Consider the following 26,360-nt stretch of genomic DNA (forward strand, 5'->3'; position numbering starts at 1 on the left):
AAACTTCCTCCCAAGCACTCACCCATAAACCTCCCAAGGGGGCAGCAGAACAGTGAGCACATATATTCTAAGGAGGAAACCAGCACAGTGATGAGGAGAAAGGTCAGATTGCTCACAAGTGAGACTTGGCTCCATCACTAAGTGGCTGTGTGATCTGGGACAAAGTCTTTAACCTCCTGCATCTCAGTTTCCTCCTGGAGGAAATAGGGACCATAATAGCCTATCTAGGTTGTTATGAGGCAAACTACTTAAATGGTGCCTAAACCAAATGAGTGCTCAATAAATATTGGTCACCATCATCATTAATTATCATCTTCCATTCCATTGTTTTTACAAGAACTGAAACCAATACTAATATCCTCACAGCCTCTTCCCTTGGGAGGCTGATGCCACAGGACCAGACAAGGGTGTGGGGGCATACACAGACTCACACAGGGACTCAGGAAGCTCTTCCTCCAGGCTGCCCCATACCATGCAGGGAAGCAGCCTCCTCCTTCAGGAACAAGGCCTGGGCTCTTGTTCCAGGGGAATCAGGACCCCTGCCTGCCTTTCGTTTTAAGATCCATCTCTTACCACTTAGCAGCAGAGCCCCCTTCAGTCTCCCTGCGGGCTCCGCCTTCCTACCGCAACTTGAATGGTACAGCCTGGGCAGTGAGGGCAACATGAAAGAAGAAAGAAAAAGTCTGGGCAGCTAGAGGGGATCGGGTGGGAGTCTGGGGAGGGAGCAGTGGAGCTTGCAGCTTTTAAAGAGACAGTGTCCTGTCCACAGGGCCCTGTGTGGACCAAGCATAGCTCGATAGAGCCTATAGGCCAATTACCCTAATCATGTGCATCTCCCAAACAGCCGTTTGATTTATTAGTGAGACGTCTTTTTAAAATGCCGCTCTTAAATATAAATAACACTTAATCATCTAGCTGTCGTTAAATTCATGTTATATTGATTTCTTGGAGTGCCGCAAATTTGAGGGCGAATGGGCTGGCGGATGTGCGCACAAAGCCAAGAGGTAGATTAGCAAGTGGTGGGGGCGGAGAAGTGGGGGTTGGAGGAAGAGGAAGGGAGGTGTCAAGGGAGGGAAATGAACCTACTCAATAGCCCAGGGTCTGAGCCAGTTTCACATTGGGTAGCGCTGGACACAAATAAGAAGAGAGGAGATGCTGGCACATCGGTTGCATAGTCTAATGACAGCCAAGACCATGGTCGTGTTTTCTGTATTGCTTTCGCCCCCTTGTAACCCACCACAGAGCTGCTCCAACAGGTCTCTGATGTGCATTGTCTGCGTATGCCTTCTCTAGGTGAGGATGGGGAGAAGCAGCTAAGAAATGCCCCCTAGCTGACTAGGAGGAGAGAGATCCACTGCGATTTCTTTGCATCAAAGCCTGATAACTATGAATCAAGAGTGGTTAATGACCCAGCCCCTTTAGCTCTCTCCCACTTCAGGACTGCTGCCATCCTAGAAAGCCCCCACTTCATTCCCAGCAGCCCTCATTGTGATGAAAAGGATCCCGAGGCCAAGTGTGTGTAGGCAGACTATGCCGTGCAGATTTCCCTGTCTGCAGGGAGTAGCAGCAGCAGGCGACAGAAAGGCACAGAGAAGGAGAAAGGAAACAAGTTGACTGCCTTGGAGTCCTCCAGAAATGTCTGCAGTGTCCCAGTGGGCATCCAGGAGGAAGTCCTGGGAGGACAGACGAGAGCCCCGGGAGGTGTGATTGTGTAAGAAGGAGCAGCTTGTAGGTGACCCACGCCTAGTGCTCACAGGAGAGCTGCCTTAAGCACCATCTACCAGGCAGTGAGGGTCTGCTGAAAAGAAGCATTCATGGCTGGGGTTTTTCTAGTGTGACTGTCTTCCCAGTGAGAAAGACCTCAGAGAACTTAAAAGGAAGGGCACAGAAGAGTGGCAGAGAGGGTGAATGACAGCGTGGCATGCTCCAGGGCTGGGCAAGAGAGCCAGGAAAACGTGATGTATACTCCGCTTTACAGAGATGTTAATTAATGCCTGCCTTGTCCTAGAAACCAAATTAGTACCTAATGCTAAGTGCAGAAAGTGCAGAGATTTTTTGAACCCAGATGTTTAGCTTATAACCAGCATAATGATACTAGCTTTGCATTAAAATGATGGATCCTGAGGCTGCAAATACATGAGAAAGGAAAGACGGTAGGGAGGAAAGCAGAGAAAGGAGTGGAGGTCTACAGGGAAGATACAGACATTTCAGGAAGACCCTGTACCCTATCCCTTTGCCTCTTCCAGGTCCCATGAGGGGCTGTTTACCTGGGAAGCACCCGCTGTTGCTGGAGCTCATAATTTCTTTTGCAAACCATGTGCTGCTGTACGCGTAGGTGGGATCTGCCTGTCCACGCCCTCAAGGGGCATGTGGGGAGAAATGTTCCATTTCTTCCACAGCCCGGAAGACAGAGGTGGACCCCACTGTCACACATGGTGGGGTGGGGAGCTGACCACATTTAGCCAGACTCTGAGAACGCATGTGTGTATATATCTTGGGTGTGTGTGTGCACACGCCCACCATTCCTAAAAAGCAAATAAGGTTTCTTCCCCCTACTGGGGTCTCTCCATTGTGAGAGATTTGCTTTATTCCATCTATGCTTTTCAATCAATCAAAGGGCAGCTCACACAGCACACAGCAGGAATACAATCTGCCTCCCGGGGCGTCTGCGCTTCTCCCCAGCCTATCCAGAGACCTTTGCAGGAGCTGAAAAAAGTTTGGAAATAGCGGAGTCAGGGTGCTGAAAAAGCCCTTTCATTCAGCCCCTATCTTCAGGATTTACAAAAACAACCCAAATTCTGGGCCTAGCACTGGGGCCTCCTTGTTCAAAAGAATGTTTGCTCCTCTTCCATCACGTTCTGGAAGGCTCCTAACATATTTTTTCCACTGGTGGGTCTGTGGGATACTCTGAACACATGATCTTGGACAGAGGGTACAAGCTTATTCAGTTTTGTGGGAGAATGATATGATCAGGTTGCCTAGAAAGCTACCTCAAAGTGACAGCACCAGAAACACAGGAGCTTGTACATGTATATTCAATTCTGAATTTGACTTGGATCTCATGTTCTTCTCCCTATGAAAACTGAGACCCTAAATTAGTTGCTCTTAGACCCCAAGAAGGGAACTATGGAAAAGCCTCTTAGAACCCCAGCCACTTCCTACCTCCTCCAGAAAAAGTTAAAATGAGCAGCCTGTGAAATTCCAGCCAGAGAGAACAAGAATAAAAATGCTTTCGGGAAATAGGACCTTAAAGCACGGGCTTCTGGGGAGTGATTCTACAATAGGAGCAGCCCTGGGCTCTGGGGAACGCTGGCAGACCCACGATTGCCTTGCCTCCTCCGGTGGGCACTGCCGCCGCCATCGCGAGGGAGGGGAGCCTCCTCTTTTGGAGGACTACACCCCTCGTGCTTCCCACTTCTAGTTCTCTTTCTCAGACACACACCACGAAAGGCATGTGACAGGTGTTCGCCAGCCAGAGGCACCGGGGAAGGCAGCCCCATGTGCCCAGGAAGGGTAGGGAGGTGAGAGGGGACCCAAGTCCTGTGTCTCCAAGTCCTGTCTGCTTGCTGCTAAGCAGGGACTGAGGCTGTGAATAAGGTCATACCTTTTAAGGAGGATCGGACCCCCGTACCTTCCCTAGACAAGCAACATACGCGGCGATGCTTTAAGCCGCTTTCTGCCTGAAATCTCGGCGCATTCCGGGGAAGCAGTACCACGCTTCAGAAAGGCGTTTGTGCTGCCTCTTACTGGGGAAACGCAGTGTCTGTTTCATATGCGCCGCCCTACAGAACTGCAGCCCCAACCGCCTATGTGGCCTCCTCCCCGGGCGCTGGGCCACCACTCTCCAAATATGCGTCCGAATATCTGTGGGTCTGTCTCCCGTTGAAATCCCAGGGTGTCCAAAGGCCACGGGACCCCGATGACACTGGGTGGGTCTCCGGAGACCTCTCAGGACTTCTCCCGTTTTAAAGCCCAGCTCGGGACGAAAGGGGCTGGAAGCTGAAAAATTGCTCCCTCAACCTCCCCGGGTGGGAGGCAGAGCCGGGAATACACAGAACCCCACCCCGAAAGTCCCGGGAAAGAGAAGTCTGAGTCCGGGAGCGTGAGAGGAGAACACACCCGGGAAATCCCTGCTCCGGCCGCTGCACCTCCGCGGGCGTCCAGGTGGGACGTGGGCAGGTGCGCGAGCGCCGTGTGTGCCGGTGTGGATCTGTGTGTGTGCCTGCGTGTGTGCGTGTGCGTGTGCCGCGGGCTGGTTCCGGGACACCGAGGACTCCCGGGCCGGCCCGGGTCTCTCCGACCGCGCTGCCCTCGCCGCCCGCCCGGCCCCACTCCCCGGCCGGCCGGCTCCTTACCTGGACGCGCCGCGTTTCCCTCCTTCAGCGGGAGCGCCGCATTGACACTGCAGATGGAGCTTATGCCGCTGCCTCTCGCCCTCCTCTGAACGTGTGCGTGTGCGCGCGTGTGGCTGCCTCCTCCAGCCCCAGCCCCGAACGCAAATACTCCACCGAGGCACAGGGAAGCCGGGAGCAGCCGAGGAACGCGGAGGGCGCCGAATCAGAGCCTGCGGGGTTTGACAGCTCCTCTTGCGGCGTCCAAGGTGGGCGTAATGTCCAACAAAAAGGTCGGAAAATGGGGATCGATTCCGAACACCCCTTTCCTCCACCCAGCCCCGGAGCCCGAGCAGCGGCGGCGGCTCTCGGGGGCTGCGGTAGCGACGCGGGGCTGCCCCCCTTCGTCCCCACCCCCGCGGGCTGAATGTCCTTGATGCCAAGCGGGCACAGCGGCGTCACTCCGCGCCGCCCATGCTCTCCCGGTCGGGCCGCTGCCCGGGCGCGGCGAGTGCGCGGGGGACCCGCCGGGGAGCGCTCTCGGAGCCTCTGCGCGCCTCTCTGAGTAGCGGCGGCCGCCCCCCGGCAACGCGCGGCCGGCCGCGCCGCGGCAGCCCCCACCCTTGCCGAGGGACTCGCCGGGCAGTGCCCTGGGGCCGGGGCTGGGGGGCCGCGGGAGCCGCCGGCTGTTCCCCTGGGAGGCGCGGGGCTGCGGCGGTGGTGGCGGCGGCGGCTGGCGCTGCGGCGGCGGAGAGCTCGGCCGCGGGCCGAGCCGGGCCTCCCGGGCGCGCCCCCGGCCCCCCGGGCGAGCTGCTCGCAAAGTTTGCAGGGGGCAGGGAGCGGGGCCGCCGCTGGCTCGGCCGCCGCCGGAGCTCCCGGGCTGCCTGCTGCCGCCGCGGCTCGCTGCTGCTGTGCATTGAAGCCCGGCCAAGCGCTGCAAAAACTCCAGCTGCCTGGCGCTCTCTGGGTCCTCCTCTCCTCCCTCCCGCCCTCCCTGCTTCCCTTCCTCCCTCCCTCGCCTCGCCTCCTCTCCTCCCTGCCGCCCGCCGCCCGCCGCCGCTCCCTCTCTGGCTCGCTCTCGCTGGCTCGGAGCTCGCGGCTGACATCTAGACCGAGGGAGAGCGGCCGGCAGAGGGGGCAGGGGGCGCCTCCCTAGACGCTCCCACCCGCCGCCGCCTGGCTTGCCGGCTCTCCTCCGCACCAGCGTTTGCCGACACCCCCTCTGGGTTCCCTCGGCCCGCACGGAGCTACCCTGGCGGTGGCGATGTGGGGCGGAGAGTGGGGCATACATGGGTGACTGGGGCGCAAGGCACGCGCTCAGAGGGAGGCACTCAGCCGCCTCGGAAGGTGCGGCTCTGGGCACTGGCCGTCGGAGGGACCTCAGGTGCTCAGAGCTGACACAAGCGCACACTGACGCTGAAGCATACACCCATTCCTAGTGAGAACCCCTCCCAACACCCCGCCAAGTCACCCCCACATGGCACCCAAGGAGGCCGAGGACACTGAGGGCACAAGGCCTGCACGAGAGAACATGAGTGGCCAGTGCCCCAGAGCTGGTTTGGTAACCTGACTTTTCCAGTCATGTTTATACTGAGCGGCTCTCCTGGCTCCTCTCTTCTCTGAAACCCTAGATCCTAGACTACAACCAGAACAGACCATGCCAACATCAGGGTGGTTTCTGAAGCCCAAAGAAAGAAATCACCATGTGGCTCTGGTTTAGGCAGTGAAGATGGCGAGTGGGTGGCACTACCTCCCAAACCTCTGCCTAGATCCCCCTAGGAATGGGCCCACCCACCAAGAGAAACCGAAGGGATTCCCACACCTGTTAACTCAACTCTGTGCGTACCTCCCTCATCCTCATCCCTGCTCCCACCATAGTCTCAGGGAAGCGGCACCTTCAGCAGTGTCCAGTAAGCGTTCCCTGGGATAGGCAACCATCAAGGACGACCCTCTAAAGGAGCCCATGGCTCTTGGCCTCTTCTCTCCTGTCCCTTCTTTAGTTTTCCCGGTCCTCACACCCAGCAACTCCCTGCCCATTACTGCCCCTCCCATCGAAACATCTCAGAGCCTCCTTATTAGATGGACATGATTGATAATGGCTTAAATTCCTATACCTCCCTATAGGGGTTATATTCTCACAGAAATCAAAGTTGTGTGAATTGGGGAGCCTATGAAAGGAGCTGTGAGATGACAGCTTAAACAAGCCCCAAGGTGAGCAGCACATGTAGGTCAGGCTTGGCCCAGAGAGGACCCTGCTGAAACTTTGCTCTCACCAATGAGAAGATGAACCAAGCCAGAATGAGGAGGAAACCAGATGTTTGATTCTTTGATTAAAGGATATTCCAGGAGACAGCGTGGAGCCCTTTTAGTCTCTGGTTCTCTGCTGAGTATTGCATGGTCGAGAAAGCAGCAAGGAGTTATCTTATTAAGCTTACGTGAATACGTTGATCTGACTCCACTCTTCCCAGAAACCCTGAATCCCAGACTTTAGATAAAGCACACAATATCAGGTTAGTTTCAGAAGTCCAGAGACACACATAACAAAATCACTCAATGCTACTGCCTCTTGGACATCCTTCCAGGGTGGAGGAAGCCCAGGGCCAAATGCCTCTCTATGCAAGACTGGGATTAGCATGAGGCCAGCCGGGCACTGAGGATACAAAATCGAAGGAGGCCCCCTCACCCCAAGGTCCATGTAAGGTTTGCATCACCTGATCCTGGCACTGCTTCTAAGTGTCCCTTTTAAAATTGCTGCATGGGTCCATCACGGCCCATTTCCGGAAGTGACAGCCCGGATAGCCCCACGGAAGTCCCTAATGGGTTACTTAAGGAATATCGTTCAATAAAAGCAGGGGTGGGGGGGACTCCTTTCGAATGTCTGTTGGCCACTCAGCTTTCAGGGTATGCCATAAAATGCTGAAAGGAAGGGGGGAAGGTGAGAAAACAGCTCTGTCTCCATTCTCAGTCATTCTAGCATGTATTTTTAATACAATCTGATTGTCTTTTTCCTCCTCGTATTGGGTGTGTGTGTGTGTGTGTGAATATGGCTTGAGTTCCAGGCCCATTTCCTGATGGATGGACGGGAAGTCAAAGACCTTTTTTTTTTTCCAGAGGTGGCAAATAAAATGTGTTTATTATTCTTTATCTCCAGCCTAGTGTGTGGTGTCATTTATTTTCATTCAGAGAAATGAATGCCATGTGGCGCCTGAAGAGTAATAACAGAGCCAAATGACAGGGAAGACATACAGCAAAAAGCTGGACCAGCCATGGGCAGGTGAGGGGCCAGCCAGCTCTCCCATTGTTAATGGGGCCATATCTCAAATTGCCTTTTCCCTGCTTGCCTTCCACTGAAGAACACAGTAAAAGGCATACGGAAGGGGGCAGTTATCATATTATCGGGAGGAGGCGCAGAAAGAGTCAAATTAGCCACAGTAGAGGATTTTTTTTTTCAGTGATGTCCCATTGGATTGACTGCCTTAAGTTAGGAGAATGGAATGGGGTGGGATGAGTAGGGCCTCTACATTGGAAGTTAGAAAACACATGTCCTACTCCTGGCTCTGTCATCGGCCAGCTTTAAAATTTGGAGTGGGTCACATCCTCTCAATGATACCTCATCTCTCACCTGACACATTCGCCCCTTAGAGTTGCAATGACATTCAAAGGACATACCATTTTATTAATGTGCTTTGAAACTCTAAGGTAGGTACAAAACACATGTAGGGAATTAGAGTCACTTTCCAGATGGTTTTTTTTTTTTTTTTCAAATAGAACGATACAATGAGGGTAGGCCTTCTGCTATCTTGTCCCCACCCTATGAATAAATACACAGGCAAAAGCAGCATCTTCCCACAGTTCAAAATGTGTTTCTGCATTAGGTACAAGCTCTTCTGGCTCTCACACCCCCTCTACCCCCTGTCCCTTGGTGAGGGCTAAGGGAGACACAAGTAGGACCATCTAGGTGTCCCCTACTGACAATGGCTCTGTGAGTCACTCCCTCTACCCCTCACCTGGTCACGAAGCTGATTATGTCATTGTCTGGACCCATGGCCACAAGAGGGAGAGGCTAAATGGCACATTGCTTCAGAGAGTCCTGTTTTCTAAAGAAGCTATGTTTGTGGGACTTGGGTTGGGGTTTATTGCTGGGTTTAGACAGAAAAAGTGTTGGTTCATCTCCCACGGCTGAATAAAAGGACCAGTTTAATAGGAAAGAGGAGAAGAAACCCTTAAGTTTCCCTTCACTCAGCTACCACCATTTTATTAGCCTAGGAACAGTGCTGCTATTTAAATTGATAAAAGCCAGATTTGCTCGTTAAATAAATCACCAGAGCCTGGTGGTGCTAAAGAGACATTTTCTTTCCCCCAAGAGCTGCCCCCATGGCTGGGTCTTGTACCTTGCACTGGATAGAAAAACCACAGGCAGGCAGTCAGCAGCTTAAAAACCTAAATTGTGGCGCCACCTGCAGGACAGCAGGAATATCATCAGTATCCCACAGCTCAGCAGAGGAGGCAAGAGGAGCCTTCCGCAGTGACACAGGTGAGGCCAGGGTCCCCTCTGGCCCCTGCTTTCTGCATGTGTCACCACATGTCCACAGCACACTCCAGCAGCCTTTAATCTGCATCCTCCTTGAATGCTGCCATTTCGAGGGATGGGCAGCAGCTCTCAAGATTCTCAGTCCATTCAAACTAACTTATTCTTCCATCTGTCTCCTAAGGGACTAAGTGGACCTCTAAGCCAAGGGTTCTGTCTTCAAGACTGGACCATGGAACAGTAAAGCAGAAAGGAGAGGTGACTGCCTTTCGAGGAAGATGAGGGGAGGAACATCCTTGTGTCACACCACAGGGCCAACTAGTAGGTTGAACTTGGTGGCTGGGTATTCTTAGTAGACCCAACTGTTCCAGGCTTCCCTAGCATGTGGGTGCAAATGAGCACAGAGATATTAACATCCGAATCTCAACTCCCAGCCTTTTCTGCTCAGATAAGACTTTGGCCACCACTGAAAAACCCCTCCCTGTCTCCTCCCATTATGTCAGAGACCGCCACTGGTGGGTGTGCTTAGGAACAAGTCTGACCACTTCATTCACCACAAGTACCCTCTTGGAAATCCACTGCCCATGAGCCATTTGATGGAAGGACATCTCTGCATTACCAGCTCTGTGGTTGCCCTCTGCAAGGGCACCTCCACCCGGCTGCACTGCTGGACATGGCAAGCTCTGCTACCGTGCGGTGGCTTTCCAAGCCACACTGGGGGGTTGGTGTTTAGGTGGGGAGGACACCCCTCTCCTCCTACACACACACACACACACACACACACTGTGGATCTTGATCCTCTGGGCACCAAAACAACTCCCATGCCTCCCATGGTCCAAGTCTTACTCCCCTTCTTCCCCAGACCCTTTCATCCACTGCCCCCTCTCCGGATTGCTTCCTTCTCTTTCAACTAACAACAAAAAAAAAACTTGTCTTTTTAACTACAGAAACCAGAAGTTAGAGGATATTGTGAGGTGAGGGGAGAGGGAGGGAGGGAGGGAGGGAGGGAGGGGGGTGACTTAACTCCATTGGCCAGAAACAAGAGAGTCCCAGATCTGGCCAGAGCCATGTCTTACCACAACAAGAAAGAAGAAATACCTCAGTGTAACCCTTCTTGGGGTTAAGTCCTGGGAGGCACAGGGTCCCGTAGTATGCCTGCATTACAAGGACTGGATACAGTCCATGTCTCCCACATGGTGCCTCTCTCTTGGCACTGCCTAGTACACTGGCTAAGTAGTTTAAATGAGTCACTTGGCCCCTCTGACTGGGGTGCACATAACAGAAAGGCCTCAAGTTGTTTTCCCTGTGATGAAGATGGATTCGTGCTGATGGGTTGAATGCTCTTGCCTGGTAATACATTTACAAGATGGTGGCCAGGTGGTCTGAGTGTAAGCTGTTCTAAGTGACCGTGGTTGCCAGCCTCCAAAATGGCCCCAGTGACTCTCAACCAGAGGTATTCATGCCCTCATACAGTCTGCTCCCACACTGAATCAGAGCTGACTTAAGTGACCAAGAAGTGACAGTGTCCAAGGCTAGGTCACAAAAAGACATTTTAGCTCCCAGCTTGGTCTCTTGAGTCCCTTGGACCTGCCATGTGGTGGGAAACTGAGCCTACTCACCAACAACCAGTGCCAGCTTGCCAGCTCCATGAGCGAGCCACACTAGGAGCCCATCCTCCAGCCCCAGTTAAGCCTTCAGATGATTTCAGCCTTCAGAAGCTTCCAACTGAGATCCCAGACATCATGGAGCAGAGATAAGATATGGTTTTATGCCAGAGATTCGTTATGCAGTAACAGATAACAAATACAGTGATTTGCAGGGAAGATATCATTCCTCTGACCTTGACCTCATTAACCTCTTAAGCTTATTATTTGAGCCCACTTGGCTTTAGAATAAGAAGGACAAAGTGGGGCATGCTTGATGCATGATAGTCTCATACTGGGCAGGACTGAGCACCAATAGATGTCCTGCCAGTCACTCCCTTCAGAGCTCTGGGGTTGAGCCTCTTAGTTCATCTCAGTGTGTTACATGGAAATGAGAAAACCCAATGAAGAGGCTTGAAACCATCCACGTACAGAATACTGAAACCCAGCACTCACTTGAGATGGGCCATCGTCAGTTCAGTTCCAGAGTATTGGCCATCAGAGACATTCAAGAGACAGGCAGAAAGTTGTGCCGAGTCCTGTTCACTTTCACAAGCTGTCTGGCACCTGCCTCTGCCAGAGAGCCTTTTGGAGGTGAGGTTGAATGGGGCTCCAGGGTGAGGCCTTGCACCTGCTAAGCACCAGGCCCAGTGGTGCTGAAAGTGTTCCCTACATCTGATCCTGACCCATGCTGCACCACAGGGCAGGAGGGAGGCCCAACGATGCTTCCCATAGATGGCAAGTAGAGTAAAAAGAGACTAGAAGCGAGACGTGATTGAAAGCTGATCATCCACTTTCCCTCCACACCAGTCTCCTTGAGGACTTCTCGCATCATCTTCTCTCCTGTGCCCTCAGCAGCTTCCAGAGAGCTCAGTGGAGCCTGCTGGCTATCAGCAGAGCCAAGGCATATACAAGGATTAGGACGAGAGAAGAAGGGAAGAAAGAGGCAAAGAAGAATGAAGGGACAGGAGTGCCTATGCAAAGCGGAGAAAGAGAGCCGCAGACAGTTGCCTTAGGGATTCTGAGGACAGTGCTTAGGCCCAAGGTGACCTCTCCCCACTTTAGTGTCCATCTCCAGGACTCTGTGGCCTGGCTCCATTCTCCTTCTGGCCCTATTTTCCTGGCCAGGCCCTATATTCTTCATCTGTTTTTAAAGAGCTTTCTCTTAACGCAGCCCTGCTGACTGTAACCTTCACAAATGTGAGGTGTCCCTTGTGGAGTCCAGAGAGAGCAGGTGTCCTCGAAGCCTGAAGTCCACAGAGGTGTGTGGTAGCACATGAGGGTTGGGGAGGGCCAATTGTGCCATATCTCCCCAACTCTGCAACAAGCGATGCCAGGTCAGTCGCTGGAAATCAGCCACTGTGGATGTATTGCACTATGGGAATTGGCACATGCTGCAAATCGGGACTTTTGTTTTTGTGGAGAGCTGGTTGTTAAACACCTGCCAGTACACTTCTGGCAGGGCCAATGATGGGCCTGGATAAGACAGGTCAGCCCAGGCCTGCCCAGTTCTCAAATGATTGTTCGTGGGAACCCATCAGATACATGAACTGCATCAGCCCAGTTCAAGGTCAGAGTAAGAGTTTCTTTCTGTCCATACCCCACCTTTTGATTATAAGAAAATATTAATATGGACTCTTTCTATTAGCTCTTCTTTCCAAGTCCTGTAGGTAAGGAGCCTTTATTCATGGTTTTTGACACTAAAATCAAATTGTTATTCTTTCCTGCTAGGTAAACTGAGGCAAGAGATGTTGACGTGACCCATGGGTGTGTAGGAAGCTTGAAATGTACATCTGGTAACACCTGTCATTTACTCCCTCCACCTCAAGATTAATGCACTTGGTTTGGCAGAAATTCTATTTTCATTTCCTCAAAGCACTGCATTAAAATTACCATACATCCATACAACAGAACATGGTGCAGATGTAAAACAAAATGAAAACAAAATGAAGTAAATCTATGTATGCTGCTCTGAAAAACAACAGCAAAATGCAGAACGGTGTATTCATGTATATCTTTGCATATTTTGAATATACAAAATAGGCTTGTACACACATAGGACATTTTGGAAGGATACACAAAAAACAGCAGAAACCTCAGAGTGAGAAACAGAGTGATATGTATTTTCTTAATTTATTGTATATTCTTTATTCTTTTTGATGTTTTACCACGTGCAAGTACTACATTCTCTATTTTTCAAAAAGCTAGTTGAAAATGAACAAAAAAATACTGCTGCTAAAATCATCTTTCTCACACCGCCAGTCCTCTGCTCACTCTCTCTTCTCAAATCCAGCCAACCACTCCTCCACCCCATCTGTATCATATTTGAGCTTGCCTTTGTTCTAGTTTCCTACTAGATGCACCCTGTTGCTCCTCTTTTGTGGGCTGCCATGAAGGTCACACAGCAGCCTGTCTGCCCAGGCAGACAGCTCAGTGGATCTGGTAAACGTCCCAGAGAATGAGACTTCATCTCTCATTTCCTAAAGACCAGCCAGTATCCTACTTGGCCAGAGAACTTCTGTTTGGCACTAGATTGATTTTAGGGGGATTCCAGGGATGCTCCAGCACCTCCTTTCTACGCTAAAGCAAGCAGCTTTAGATCAAGTCAAAGGAAATATCCTGCTACATTGGAGTCAGTAAACTCATGGAAACTAACACTCAGACATGGTACAGGCCAAAAATAGGATGACTCCAGGAGACATTTAGATAGCAGCGGGTGAAAGCTCCATATTGTTATTAATGTTATCAGGAACTGTGTAGGGAGAGACAAAGAAAAACCAGAGACAGGCAAATGGCATTCCAGTTTTGCAAAAGGGGAAAATAATGTAAGTTCTGAAAAATACAAACAAATGAGTGTGGCCCCCCAAAGTGACCATTGGATCACTAAAAGATAGATGTGTAATTATTTAGAAAAGGATGTGATTGATCACTAGGAGTAAGTCTGGAATCACTGTCTTAATCATTTGGGGCTGCTGTTATGAAATGCCACTCTCTGGGTGGCTTTAACAACAAACATCTATTTCTTATGGTTCTGGAGGTTGGAAGTCTGAGATGAGGGTGCCAGCATGGTCAGGTACTTGGTGATGGCTCCTTTCCTGTTTATGTCCTCAGATGGCTCTTCCTTGGTTCATTCAAGCAGACAGAGATCTCAAGTGAGTCTTCCTCTTTTTATAAGGACTCTATCCATCATGTGTGGGGGCTCTACCCTCATGACCTCATCTAAACCTAATTACCTCCCAAAGGCCCCAACTTGGGGGGTTAGCACTTCAACATACGAATTGGGAGTGGGATGACACATTTAGTCCATAGCAATCATGAAGAACAAACTTGGTTAGGGTGGTCTTGCTCTCTAACTCAACAAGGCTGTGAGGCTTTTATATCAAGGAAATGTAAGAGAGAATATCTGAACTGCATCAAGGCATTTAATAGACTCTTTAATAAAATCCTTGTAGAACACCAGGCAATGTAGGCTGGTGAATTAATTGACTCAATGGTTAAACCCCAAAGATGTTCATTAACGCATCAAAGACAACATGAAGGAGGTTTTCTTAGGGTATATGTCAGAGCTCTGTTCTCAGACTAATCCTATTCAACGCATTTACTAATGACTTGGGTAAAGATACAGGAGACATGGTCATCAGATTTGTCTATGATTGCAATAAAAGAAACATATTAAATGTAACTATTTACAATCCTGCTCCATCCTAAAGAAAAAGAAACTTTTGCTGAATGTTGGGCATTTTGGGTATTGACAGGGCATTTTGGTGTTGCCTTGAGGTACCATTCTAAGGAATAAAAAAGGTGAGAGAGCTTAACAGATCTTCATTTGAAAATATATGGCACTCAGGCCAGGCATGGTGGCTCATGCCTATGATCCCAGAACTTTGGGAGGCCGAGGCAGGCAGATTTCTTGAGCTCAGGAGTTCAAGACCAGCCTGGGCAACATGATGAAGCCCCTTCTGTACTAAAAATACAAAAAAATTAGCTGGGCATGGTGGTGGGCACCTGTAGTCCCAGCTACTCAGGAGGCTGAGGCAGGAGAATCACTTGAACCTGGGAGGCGGAGGTTGCAGTGAGCCGAGATGGTGCCACTGCACTCCAACCTGGGTGACAGAGTGAGACTCCATCTCTAACAAACAAATAAAAAAAAATTAATTAGCTGGGTGTGGTGGCATGTGCCTGTAGTCCTAGCTGCTCAGGAGGCTGAGGTGGGAGGATCGTTGAGCCCAAGCAGGAGGTCAAGGCTGCAGTGAGCCATGATTGCACCACAGCACTCCATCCTGGGTGACAGAGTGAGACCTTGTCTCAAACCAAAAACAAAGTATGAGCTGAAGTTGACAATAAGCTCAATATGAATCAATAGTGAAACACTGCCAAAGTCAATGGGATCGTAAGCTGTATTAAAAGAGAATGGAGTCCCAAAGGAAGCAGTCCCACTCAACTTTGAGATAGGCAGACTATACCTGCATTATTTTATAGAGCTCAAGGCCCCACACTTTAAGCACTTTATAATAAGTTTGAGCACATTCAGGAGAGAGTGGCCGAGCCCAGAAGGGAATTAATTTGAAACAATCAAAGTAACTGGTGATGTTCAGCTTTGAGAAGTAAGGCTCAAGGGAACATAACAGCTTCAAATATTTGAAGGGCTGTCAAAGAGAAGAGCTGCTGCATTCCTTCTGTGTAACTTCAAGATGTGAAAGTAGGATCAGAGAATGGAACTTATCTTATTTAGACATATTTTGGCTTGATGTGAGGAATGTCTTTCTAATAGAGTTCTCTAAAGATAAAATACATTTTCTTGAGTGGTAGTGAGTTCTCCATCACTTCGTGTGGTCAGGCAGAAACCAGGGGATGCTCAAGTGAAGACTAGAGTTTGGATTGAATGACCTCTGATGTCTCTAGAGGTTTGAGATGTTTGTTGTTCTGTATTTATCATTGTATGCCCTATGGTGCTATAGGCTTTGCATTGACTTAGTAGATATTTATTAGGTGGAACTGGAATGCTTTTGGGGTAATTCCTAGGGAAGAGAACCAATATCCCACCCAAGACCATTACTAAGGAGAGAAGTCAAGGATGAAGCCAGAAACATAAGGCCAAGGGTGGGACGAAGGGAAGAGGCAGGCACAGAACTCAATTAAACCCTGCCTCTCCCCACTCTGCACTGTACACCTCATTCATCAGATGCACCATCTTCCACCTGTTGCTGGCCCATATGAATTCATCTTCCATGTTCCATTTGCCTACTGGATATTCATATAATCCAGGGCTCTGAATTTTTATTTATTTTTCTCTTTAGTTTTCAAATCTTCTTCCCATTCCACACTCCCCAGAGTTCCTGGTCTTTCTTCATTCTATGTCCAGAATCCTTTTGTCTCCCTTTTCTCTAGGTGGTCTCTCCCTTTCCTTGGGGGACCCTTTCCATTTCTCCCTTCCTACCCCCATAACCCTCTGAAGGCTTCAACAGTTAATAAGGTCCTGAAAACTAGAACAGGGATCTTAATGTCTCACAGAGGCCTCAGGTGATGAACTCAGTGTCAGGTAGCGTCATCTCATCCTATGGACTGTGAACCTGGAGGCTGGACAGGTTTTTGTCCTATGCCTAACTACACTGTGGACATTCTCCAAACTAAAAATAATTACTGCTTTTTCCTCCTCTAGTTTGTCTTAAATGACCTGAACAATGGCATTCTTATCTCTCCCTTGGAAGAAATTATTCTGTCATCAATGCACCTGTCTGTGAAATAATGTGTGCTTACTTCTTCTGCAGGAGTTCCAAATTTTGTCTAAATATCTCTTTGCCATTCCCAATTATTCTTCCTCCTGTACGGCAATCAGTATTATCAACACTGGCATCATTTTCTTCTCCTGAAAATAAAACTAAAGCACCCATATTTTCCTCCCTGGTGGCTTTATCAATATCTTTCGGGCATGATCATAATTTCCCTCCCTAATTCTTCATGCATATTCAGACATAAAAACTACAGGAAGACAGAACACACCTTGAGGAAGGAAGGAAGGAAGGAAGGAAGGAAGGAAGGAAGGAAGGACGGACGGACGGAAGGAAGGAAGGAAGGAAATGGAAGGGAAGGGAAGGGAGGAGGGAGGGAGGGAGGGGAGAGGAAGGAAAAAGGAAAAGAAAGAAAGAGAGAGAGAAAGAAAAAGAAAGAAAGAGAAAGAGAAAAAGAAAGAAGAAAGAGAGAAAGAAAGAAGAAAGAAAGAGGAAGGAGGGAATGAAGGAAGGAAGGAAGGGATGGAGGGAGGGAGGAAGGAAGAAAAGAAGAAAGGAGGGAGAGAGGGAAGAAAAGGGGGAAAGAGCTGGGGAAGGGAGAGAGAAAGAAATAGAGAGAGGAAGGAAGGAGTGATGATGACAATAATAAAGGTATCTTCAAAAAACCAAAAGAGATAGTACAGATTTTCATGGGACTATAAAGATTTTTTGTTTTAGAAAATTTCATTGTAATTGTAGAGCAAAATATGCCAACAGGATATTTTATGTAACTCATATCATGTTTAGAATCATCCATTGAAAAAAACATTTATGGAATGCCTACCATATGTCACTATGCTGCAGATCAAAGCTGTTTCAGCCATAGTCACTACCCTTAGGGGGTTTCAGGTGAATAGGGGACAAAACGGTAAACAAATAGCTGTAGTAGTCTGTTGTTAATGCCAAGATATAAGTATTCTCCCAGTAGTGTGGGATGGTGAGGGAGAGGGTGTCAATTTAGAATGCAATTCTTCTTGATTCTGATCATAACACTATATTAACTTATAACTATGTATTTTTATTAATATTGTCTCTGCTGTTACAATGTTTCAAAAATAAGACTCAGTAAGAAATAATAATGTTTATATATGTTCTTCTAAGTTAAGATTTTAAATTACAGAAAGTTGATGATAGCATATTATTTAACTAGCATGTTGCACAGGAAGCTCTGATTATTCTAGCTTTTAGTATCCCCATTTATAAACACTGAAATATACCCTTGAGGAAGAAAACCAAGGACTCAGGTGAGTAGACACCTTATATCTATTCATTCTTTCTTTTATTCATTTTTTATAAAAATAGACTGTGAGCTCCTAGTGTATACCAAGCACTGCTCTAGGTGCTGCAGATAAAGTGGAGATCAAAGCTCTCGTGCAACTTACATTCTGGATGGGGGTGAGATGTAATGAGTGAGATGAACTAGCAATAGAACTTCTTGCAGTGGTAATTCACATGAAGAAAATTAAAACATGTGTTGTGAAGATTGGAGATACACTGCTAGGAACAACTTCCTTGAGGTGGTAACATCTGGACTGGGACTGGAAGGGAAAGAAGGAGCCAGCAGACGAGAGAAGATGAAACAGGAGTGGCCAGTGCAAAGGCTGTGAGGTGGGACACCGAAGACAGAAAATACTCAGTTCCAGATGGGACACAGAGGAGGGAAAATACTCGGTTCCAAAGAACCATGAAAGGGTCAATGTGTGTAGAACTATGCAAGGGAAAGAAATGGAACACGCAAATACACACATAGTAATTCAACTGGGAAAGATAACAGAAAAGAGTTAGGAAAATCTATTGTAGCTCTGAAAAGATCTCTTGGTTATTTGACTTCTTATGCCATATGAACCAAGCCTGGTTCCATAAAAGTTAACTGAGGCACGGGCACAGAAGGTAACTGAGGAAATGAACTGAGGAAGGAAGGTGCCTATTAGGAATAGAGACTAAGTCAGTTAGGAAGGCCTTTGTCTGCAAATAACAAAATGCCTATTGTATTAGTCAGGGTTCTCCAGTGGGATAGAACTAATTGGATAGATGTATATATAAAGAGGAGTTTATTAAGGAGTATTGACTCACGTGATCACAAAGTGAAGTGCCACAATAGGCCGTCTGCAAGTTGAGGAGCAAGGAAGCCAGGCTGAGTTCCAAAACCTCTGAAGTAGGGAAGCCGGCAGTGCAGCCTCCAGTCTGTGGTGAAAGGTCTGAGTCCAAAAGCTGAAGAGCTTGGAGTCTGATGTTTGAGGGCAGGAAGCATCCAGCGCAGGAGAAAGATGTAGGCCAGAAGACTAAGCCAGTCTAGTCTTTCCATGTTCTTCTGCCTGCTTTATATTCTGGCTGTGCTGGCAGCTGATTAGCTGGTACCCACCCAGATTGAGGGTGGGTTTTGCCTCTCCTAGTCCAGCTGACTCAAATATTAATCTTCTTTGGCAACACCCTCACAGACACACCCAGGAACAATACTTTGTATCCTTTAGTCCTGTCAAGTTGGCACTCAATATTAACCATCACACTCATCTAGCTGCTCAAGCAGTAAGACATTTAATATCTCAGGAGAGCAGTCTGGAGGTAGGTGGCTCTGGGCTTGGTGCAGGGACTCAGTGAAGTTATCAAGGACCCAGTCTCTCTTCCTACTTTCTCTGCATCTCCTTCCCAGTGCTCTCTTCTGACAGCAAGTGAAACTTCTCAGAGTGCTCGTGCATGTCTGATTGGCCAGAATTGGGTCACATGGCCACTCCAAGCTGCAAGGGAGGCTGGGAAAAAGAGCATCTGGAAAGGAGGCATGGGATCACTAACACTGATTTGGACTAATCAAGAGTCAAGTTGTCATCCTCTGCAGATGTAATCAACATGGGGAGCCATGGAACAGGGGAAGGAGGGAAGGTTGGGCCACAGAAACACAGGGCCCATGTTGGGGACAAGAGGGAAGAAAAGTGAATGCACTGTAATTGATTCAGAAGACACAGGTCACTATCCCAGCTCCGATCAAATCACTCAAACAATCTTCACCATGGTTCCTCATCCATACGATGGAAGTGACAACACCTATCTGTCAAGCAGGCTGTGAAGAGCACAAATTGCCAGAGTGAATTGTGAGCGCCTAGTGTCTGCCCACGACTCCACAAGGATACAGGACAAAAGTATTGTAGCTTCTATTTCTATTTATTTTTCTCATTCTTTTAAAATATGTACAGTTGTGCATATAATATACATAATGCTTTACAACAATAGAATATATATAACTTATAAATACATACACGTGTATATGTTGGAAATGCTCAAAAAATTTACTGGTAAGGGTCTAGATTTTATTTGTAAGCTTGGAAACACTTTCTTAAAAACATAACACATATAAAGGACTTAGCACAGGACTGGGAGAATTTGGGTCCTCAGCAAAGGCTGTCCCCATCTCCCTTTCAGATGCATTAGTGTTGCCATTTTTAATGGCAAGGTTCGGCATCTGCCACAGTCCTTCCCAACTCCATTCTCAGAATGCTGCGTATTATGTGCTCTTTGGGCACCTCAAATCCCTCTCCCAGAAAACAGGATTACACGCGCTAAGTCCTACAAGCAGCTCCCGGGAGCTATTATCACATCGCTACCACAACCCCCAGCATCTTCTCCTCTTTCCACCTGCTGTTCATCTTCCGTATGTGTCTTGGCTGGTGGGAACTTCTGTGAAGGGGTGAACAAGAGCAAGGAGAGGAGGAGAAGCAAAGCCAGGCAGAGAGGTGACCCATCAGCCCATGAGGTGAAAGTCCCCTCGGGGAAGGGAGAGTTAAAACTCAAGGTCTGGGCATTCTCTGTGCAATTCATTTCTCCGTGGGAACCCTGCCTCCCATTAGCATGGACAAATGAGAATTGCCTGTATCTACATTCCATCTGCCCTCATCTTCCTTTGCAGCTACTCAAAGCACTTTAGAAAGAGCCTCTCTTTCTTCCTCCCAGCATCACCTCTGCGGTGGACAAGAGACAAAGATGGGAGTGCGGTACAGGGAGAGAAACAGAGTCATGAGGTCACTTAGCGACTCAGCTAGAATGCACCCAGGAGTCCTGACACCCGATCAAAATCACTCGTCTCATTAAAAGGACAAAGATAAAACCTCCTTCATAAATCTGAGGCCAGTCCGCATTATCCTCAGCCATCAGTTATGCTTGCTGTGGGCCATTGTTCATTTATTTAATTTAACCTTTTTTTTTTTTCTGAAAAGCTTTTGGGTTTGCCTTTAAAAACCCACATTAAATTCTCGTTTAACGATTTGACGGGGTCCCCTTTAGCTCCCTTTAAACGAGCTGCCGATAAAGGAATAAACTTGCTGAAGAAATAAGAAATAAGCCTCTGGAACGCTGTAGCCCTTTTATGCTGTGGCTGTCCAGGCTGAAGCCCCTCTCAAATGAATGGAGAGATAATGCTAATGGAATTACACATTGTGACTAGACCAGGGGCTGCCACAGAAAGATAAATACTAAAGCAAGGCTAAGGCATTTAATCAAAAATAAACCCTTATGTGTCTTTTTTTTTTCCAAAAGCAAAAAAAATTAAAAAAAAAAACCCAAGACCTTGTTTTGCCACATGCATTTCTTCACCGACCTTGATGTTATTTTTCCAAATAATTTGGTTTAGAGGAGGTCCCCCACACACATATACATTTGAAAGCAAATTAAATTAGTTAAGAGTGATCTATCCAACCTATGTTTACAGTGACACAAATGACAGGGTGGCAAACCTCTCAGAAGATAAACCAGAGGTGGACTAATTCGTGAGGATGATATAGCGCTTATCTGTTTTGTTTAGGCTCAGTTTTAACAAGATAAAATCGCTGGGCCTGGTGTTCTGCCAGTGGGGAAGCTGTTTACCCACACAATTGATGCGCAGCGTGGGCTGTTGTGGAATCTAAATTAGCTCCTCTCCCTGCCTACCCCAGCTCCAAGCTGGTTGGGTTAGTCACACCCTCAGAGAACAGGTCTCAGGTCTCACTTAGGAAAAAAAAAATCCACATAATGGTCATTTGTCATCTTTAGGGTCTCATGATTTGTCCTGGCTCATCCTAAAATCAAGATGAATTTTGTCACACCACCCCAGGTAAGCAGTGACACCCTGGGTGTGTCCATCACAGAAATGGATGCCATCTGCCTCTCCTAGGCAAAGATGGAACTTACTAAAAGGACATCAGCGACTCGCAAAAGCGAGAAGGCAGGGAGTCCTGGAGGATGGCTCAGGAGGAGGCCCCACGAGGCCACCCTACAGGACAGGTGGGTGCAGGCGTGGCTGCAGCCCTGGAGCCCAAATGTGGCCTCCACATCGTGCCATCGCTCATTCCAGGGACCAAGTTGCAGGCAGCAGGTCTCACTGGCTCAGCCTAAGCTATATATCCACATGGGCTCCCTGAAGACAGGAGAAAGAGGGTCTGCCCTTTCAGTCCCCAAGAGGGAAACAAGTGCTGCCTGCCATGGAAGGGCCATACAATAGCAGATTCCCCAAATGGGAGATCAGGCACTCACAAAAAGAGGTTGAATGAAGGCACCCCAAAACTGGCAAGTGATTCCTATGCTAGGGCTGAGAAAAGTGTGCCTGGGCATCCTTGTTCAGCCCGAGCATCAGGTGGGAAGCAGTTTGCAGTAATGAAGGGAGCTCCGGGTGATGGACCAAGAGACCCAGACCCAGGCATGGGGCCATGACCAGGCAAGGCTACTTGAGCTAAGGCAAGTCTATGCCTCTCTACTCACTGTTGTGGGTTGAATTGTGTCCTCCCCCAAAAATCATATGTTAAAGTGGTCACCACCAATACCTCAGAATGTAACCTTTTGGGAATTAGGGACATTGCAGATGTAATTCGTTAAGATGAGGTCATACTGGAGGAGCATGGGACCCTAATCCAACATGACCGGTGTCTTTATAAAAAGGGGAAATTTGGACACAGACACCCGTACAGGGAGAGTACCATGTTCTCCATATGGTGTTATTCTGTCTCAAGCCAAGGAACTACCAGAAGCTAAGAGAAAGGCTTGAAACAACCTCCCCTGGTGCCTTCAGCAGGAGCATGACCCTGTAGACACCCTGATCTCAGACTTCCAGCCTCCAGAACTGTGAAACAGTAGATTTCTGCTAAGCCACTCGGTTTGTGGTACTTCATTATGGCAATCCTGGGAAACTAATGGGCTCGTTTTCTATAAGGTGAGTAAGTTGGACTTGATTTGCAGCTTTCAAACTATTTGAGTCTTGACTTCCATTTGAACTTCCATTTGATATCCCACAACTTCGTGGCAGCACACTTTGAAAACCATGGTGCAATCTCCAAGGTCCCTCCAGCTCTCACTCTCTAAATTAAAGCCTTTTTCAGTTTTGACAAAGAATGGTTCAAAATTTAGGGAAGGCTGTATGGGGGGACATTTTCTTCTCCAGCTGCATGGATAGGCCGATCTCTTGAGGGGACCCTGCTGGACTCCATCCCACATAATTCCAGTCTGCTTCTTCAGGCACTGAGCCCTGGCAGAAGGTGGCTACTTCATGTGGGAGCTAGAAAGTACGGAGATTTCTGCGTCTAGTCCAGTGGTGTTTCCATTCAGACATAGATAGATAGGTAGATAGATAGGTAGATAGATAGATAGATAGATAGATAAATAGATGATAGATAGATAGATAGATAGATAGATAGATAGATAGATAGATAGATAATCTTTGCTAGGCTTAGATCCTATTAGATCCTGGAGACTCAGTCCCATTCTAGACCCTAGTCACCATCTCAAGTTCCACGGTGAACCCAACCACTTGAAAGATTCTGTGACCCACCACTTCCCCATCTTCCCACAGAGACCCCCAGCACCCAGCAGTGATGTCCAATGCCTCACAGAACAATAAACACCACTTTGAGATGTATATGATGCCCTTGTTGTCTATCTTTAAACAGAGAAAGAAGGAGAATGGTATCCCCAATATTGTAGGGGCACCAGGCATCATGGCAGACTCGACTACACAGGTGTCAGAAGCCTCTGCACGGGATGATGCCTCATGGAGACTGGCTGCCTAACTATTCATCCATCTCCCATGCTAGACTGGGAGTTCCAGGAGAATAGGGACTTCTGTGCACGTAAGTTTTAAATCCCCAGATACGGGTGGATCAGCAATGAGTGCTCCAGCGGGAAGACCTGAATAATTACCTTGTTCTTAAAGCCCATATTATTTTAAAATCTGGAAAAGGGGTACTTTCACAACACCCAGGCACTAAGTCAGAACAAAGAGGAAAACTTGTCCAGATATACTGGCCCAACCTGATTCTCGTTCAATCAGTACATTGGTGACCCACATGTAGAGAAAGATCAGATAGAAGTTACAAAGAAGCTGTCATTCTTTCTCCCCCCAAGTATTGTGACAAAGTTGCTTCAAATGTATATAAACTGTTTAAGATTAATAAAATGAACACTAGGTGCCCTCCACCTATACCCAATAATTGTTATCATCTTGTCACATTTGTAGACATCATGAAATGTCACTTCTAGACCCTTCAGCAAACCTCTCTTGAGAATGAAACATTATCCTACATACCTTCAATATCATTATTGTGCATAATAAAATTAATGATATTCCATTATATTATCTAACATCAAGTCCCTATTCAATTTTTCCATCATCTTAAGAAATATATTTTATAGGTTTTTTTTTACAATTACCAAGATCCAATCAAAATTCACACATTGTATTTGGTTGTAGTGTCTGTTGACTCTCTTTTAGTCCAGTACAGTCCTCCAACTTTTTTCTTTCATGACACTGACTTTTTGATGAACCCAGGCTGATAGTTTTATAAATGTTGTATATTCTTGATTTGTCCGATTGCTTTTTTCTGGTGTTGATTGACTTGTCCCTCTATCCCCTAGAAATGGCTGCCATCTTGACCTACTAAACACTCTGAGTGTGGGCTGAGACTAAGAGAGAAGCAGGGCTGGATGTTCCTGTTCCAAGGTCTTCCAGGCCTCTCTCTCCACTGAGTGAGGTCCACACCAGCACCTCCACCACGACAGAGCCACTGAATGCCTGGTCCTGCCAAGCCACAGCCCCAGGACACTGGAGAACAGTGCTGGCCCTTTCTGGACTCTGCTGCCTTTGAGATTTTAGTGAGCACAGCTGGAAACACACATACAATGCCACAAAAGATTATAAAGATTTAAAGGTTTCTCAGTGATTTATGTCTTTTTAATTAACGGCTTTTATGCTCTAATTAAAAAGTTACGGAAGTTGTCTTTACTTCTGAAAAATGCATTGATGGTTGACTGCCTGCATGAATTAAATAACATCAGACCCCTAGGTTGGCTCCATGCTAGAGTCCTAGAGCTCATTTTCGGGGTAGGGAGAAGGAGGTCAGGGAGAAATACCATTAAGAAGGAAGGCTGTGACAACTTTCATTACTTTTTGATGATCATGCAATAATTTTCCATGATAAATCATCTAATTACATCTACAAACTTGGAAACAGAATCTAAATCCTGAAAAAAAAAAAAAAAAAAAAAAAAAAAACCTGCATCATGGAACCTGGTTTTAAAAGGATTCACCTCCTCACTGAGGAAGCAGAATAAAAGTTTGTATTTTATTACTAATTGATTGGTTCTCAGGTCACACTAACTACACTGGGGGCATGATTGTGCAGAGCTTTGATTTGGGCTTCCAGGCATAGTCTGCTAAAGTCAGCAGCCACTTCTGGACCTAGATGTGACCCCAGACAGGCTGATTGCCTGAGTCACCAGCCCGGTGCTATGGGCTTTGCTCAGGATCAAGGTGCCTTCCTCAAGTCCCTCTGCAGAATTATCATGCCTTTCCTTGCATTTCCATTGAATTCATTTTTGTAATTCACTTTGAAGTTTTCCCTATCGTTCTCTGAATTGTATTATTTCTGTTCATGCCAGTCTCCCCCAATAGTTTGTTGTCTCCTCTACAAGGCCACTTCTCATTTCCCCAGTCCCCACTCAGATAGAAGTCACTACATCATCATTTGTGTCACTATTCTATCACAAGTGGAATTGTTCCAAAATATCTTAATAATTCCAGTCTATTTTTAAATGAAATATGTCTATGTCCTTTTACTAAATTGTAAGACCTAGTGGCCATATTTAATCATCTCTTTTTTTCTTTTCTATTTTACTAGGCTTTAGGCCAGAGAATTGAGTCAACCATATTCCTAGTTCATGACACATTCAATTATGCATCGTCTCTCTCCTTTCATTCATTCATTCATTCATTCATTCATTTATTCCCTTTATTTCCCTTTCCAATCCTGTTACCTTGACCACTGACTACAATTCTGTTAAGGTTAATGAGGGTCTTTTGTTTGTATGCATTCTTGTAAAATATGTGTATATTTCATGGATATAGAATTTTAATTTACATACATATATAATGTCATATGCTTCATTCTGTTCCTTACTGTTTTCACTCAATATTAAGTTCTAAGAATCCATCCATGTTGCTCTCTCTCTCTCTCTCTCTATATATATATATATATACATCCAATCTGTAATTTTTAACTTCTCAATAGCACTCCATCGTATGCTTCTACCACATTTTACATTTATTACTGCCCATTGATAGGCACCCAGCTTGCACCTGGGTGCAATCCCGTTAGGGACCCATCAAATATATACTCAGGAATGGAATTTCTGGGTCCTATGGTTAACAAATATGTGTGACTAATTTGTGCTATGTTGCCCTTCAGAATGTCTACAACAAAATATATATATATATTTTTGTATTTTTTTGAGATGGAGTCTTGCTCTGTCACCCAGGCTGGAGTACAGTGGTGTGATCTCAACTCACTGCAACCTCGGCTTCCCGGATTCAAGAGATTATTCTGCCTCGGCCTCCCCAGTAGCTGGGACTACAGGTGCTCGCCACCATTCTTGGCTAATTTTTATATTTTTAGTAGAGACAGGGGGTTTCACTATGTTGACCAGGCTGGTCTCAAACTCCTGACCTCATGATCGGCCAGCCTTGGCCTCTCAAAGTGCTGGTATTACAGGCGTGAGCCACTGCGCCTGGCCAAAATATATATTCTTATTGGCATGAGATTTTCCATATTCCTACAACCTCAACAAACATTATCCAACCTCC

General features: G+C 47.3%; 1 protein-coding gene across 2 annotated transcripts in view; it reads right to left on the bottom strand.

The window, feature by feature from the left end:
* Positions 1–4,492, bottom strand: part of PLXNA4 (plexin A4) — a 457,885-nt gene extending 453,393 nt beyond the window's left edge. For both annotated transcript variants that reach the window (XM_030825648.1, XM_003261349.3), the window contains exon 1: positions 4,356–4,492. The gene's annotated coding sequence lies outside the window, so the exon portion shown is untranslated. The remainder of the gene's footprint in view (positions 1–4,355) is intronic.
* Positions 4,493–26,360: the final 21,868 nt, after the last annotated feature.

The sequence above is a fragment of the Nomascus leucogenys genome, chromosome 13 (genome assembly GCF_006542625.1).
Source record: "Nomascus leucogenys isolate Asia chromosome 13, Asia_NLE_v1, whole genome shotgun sequence".
Classification (NCBI taxonomy): domain Eukaryota; kingdom Metazoa; phylum Chordata; class Mammalia; order Primates; family Hylobatidae; genus Nomascus; species Nomascus leucogenys.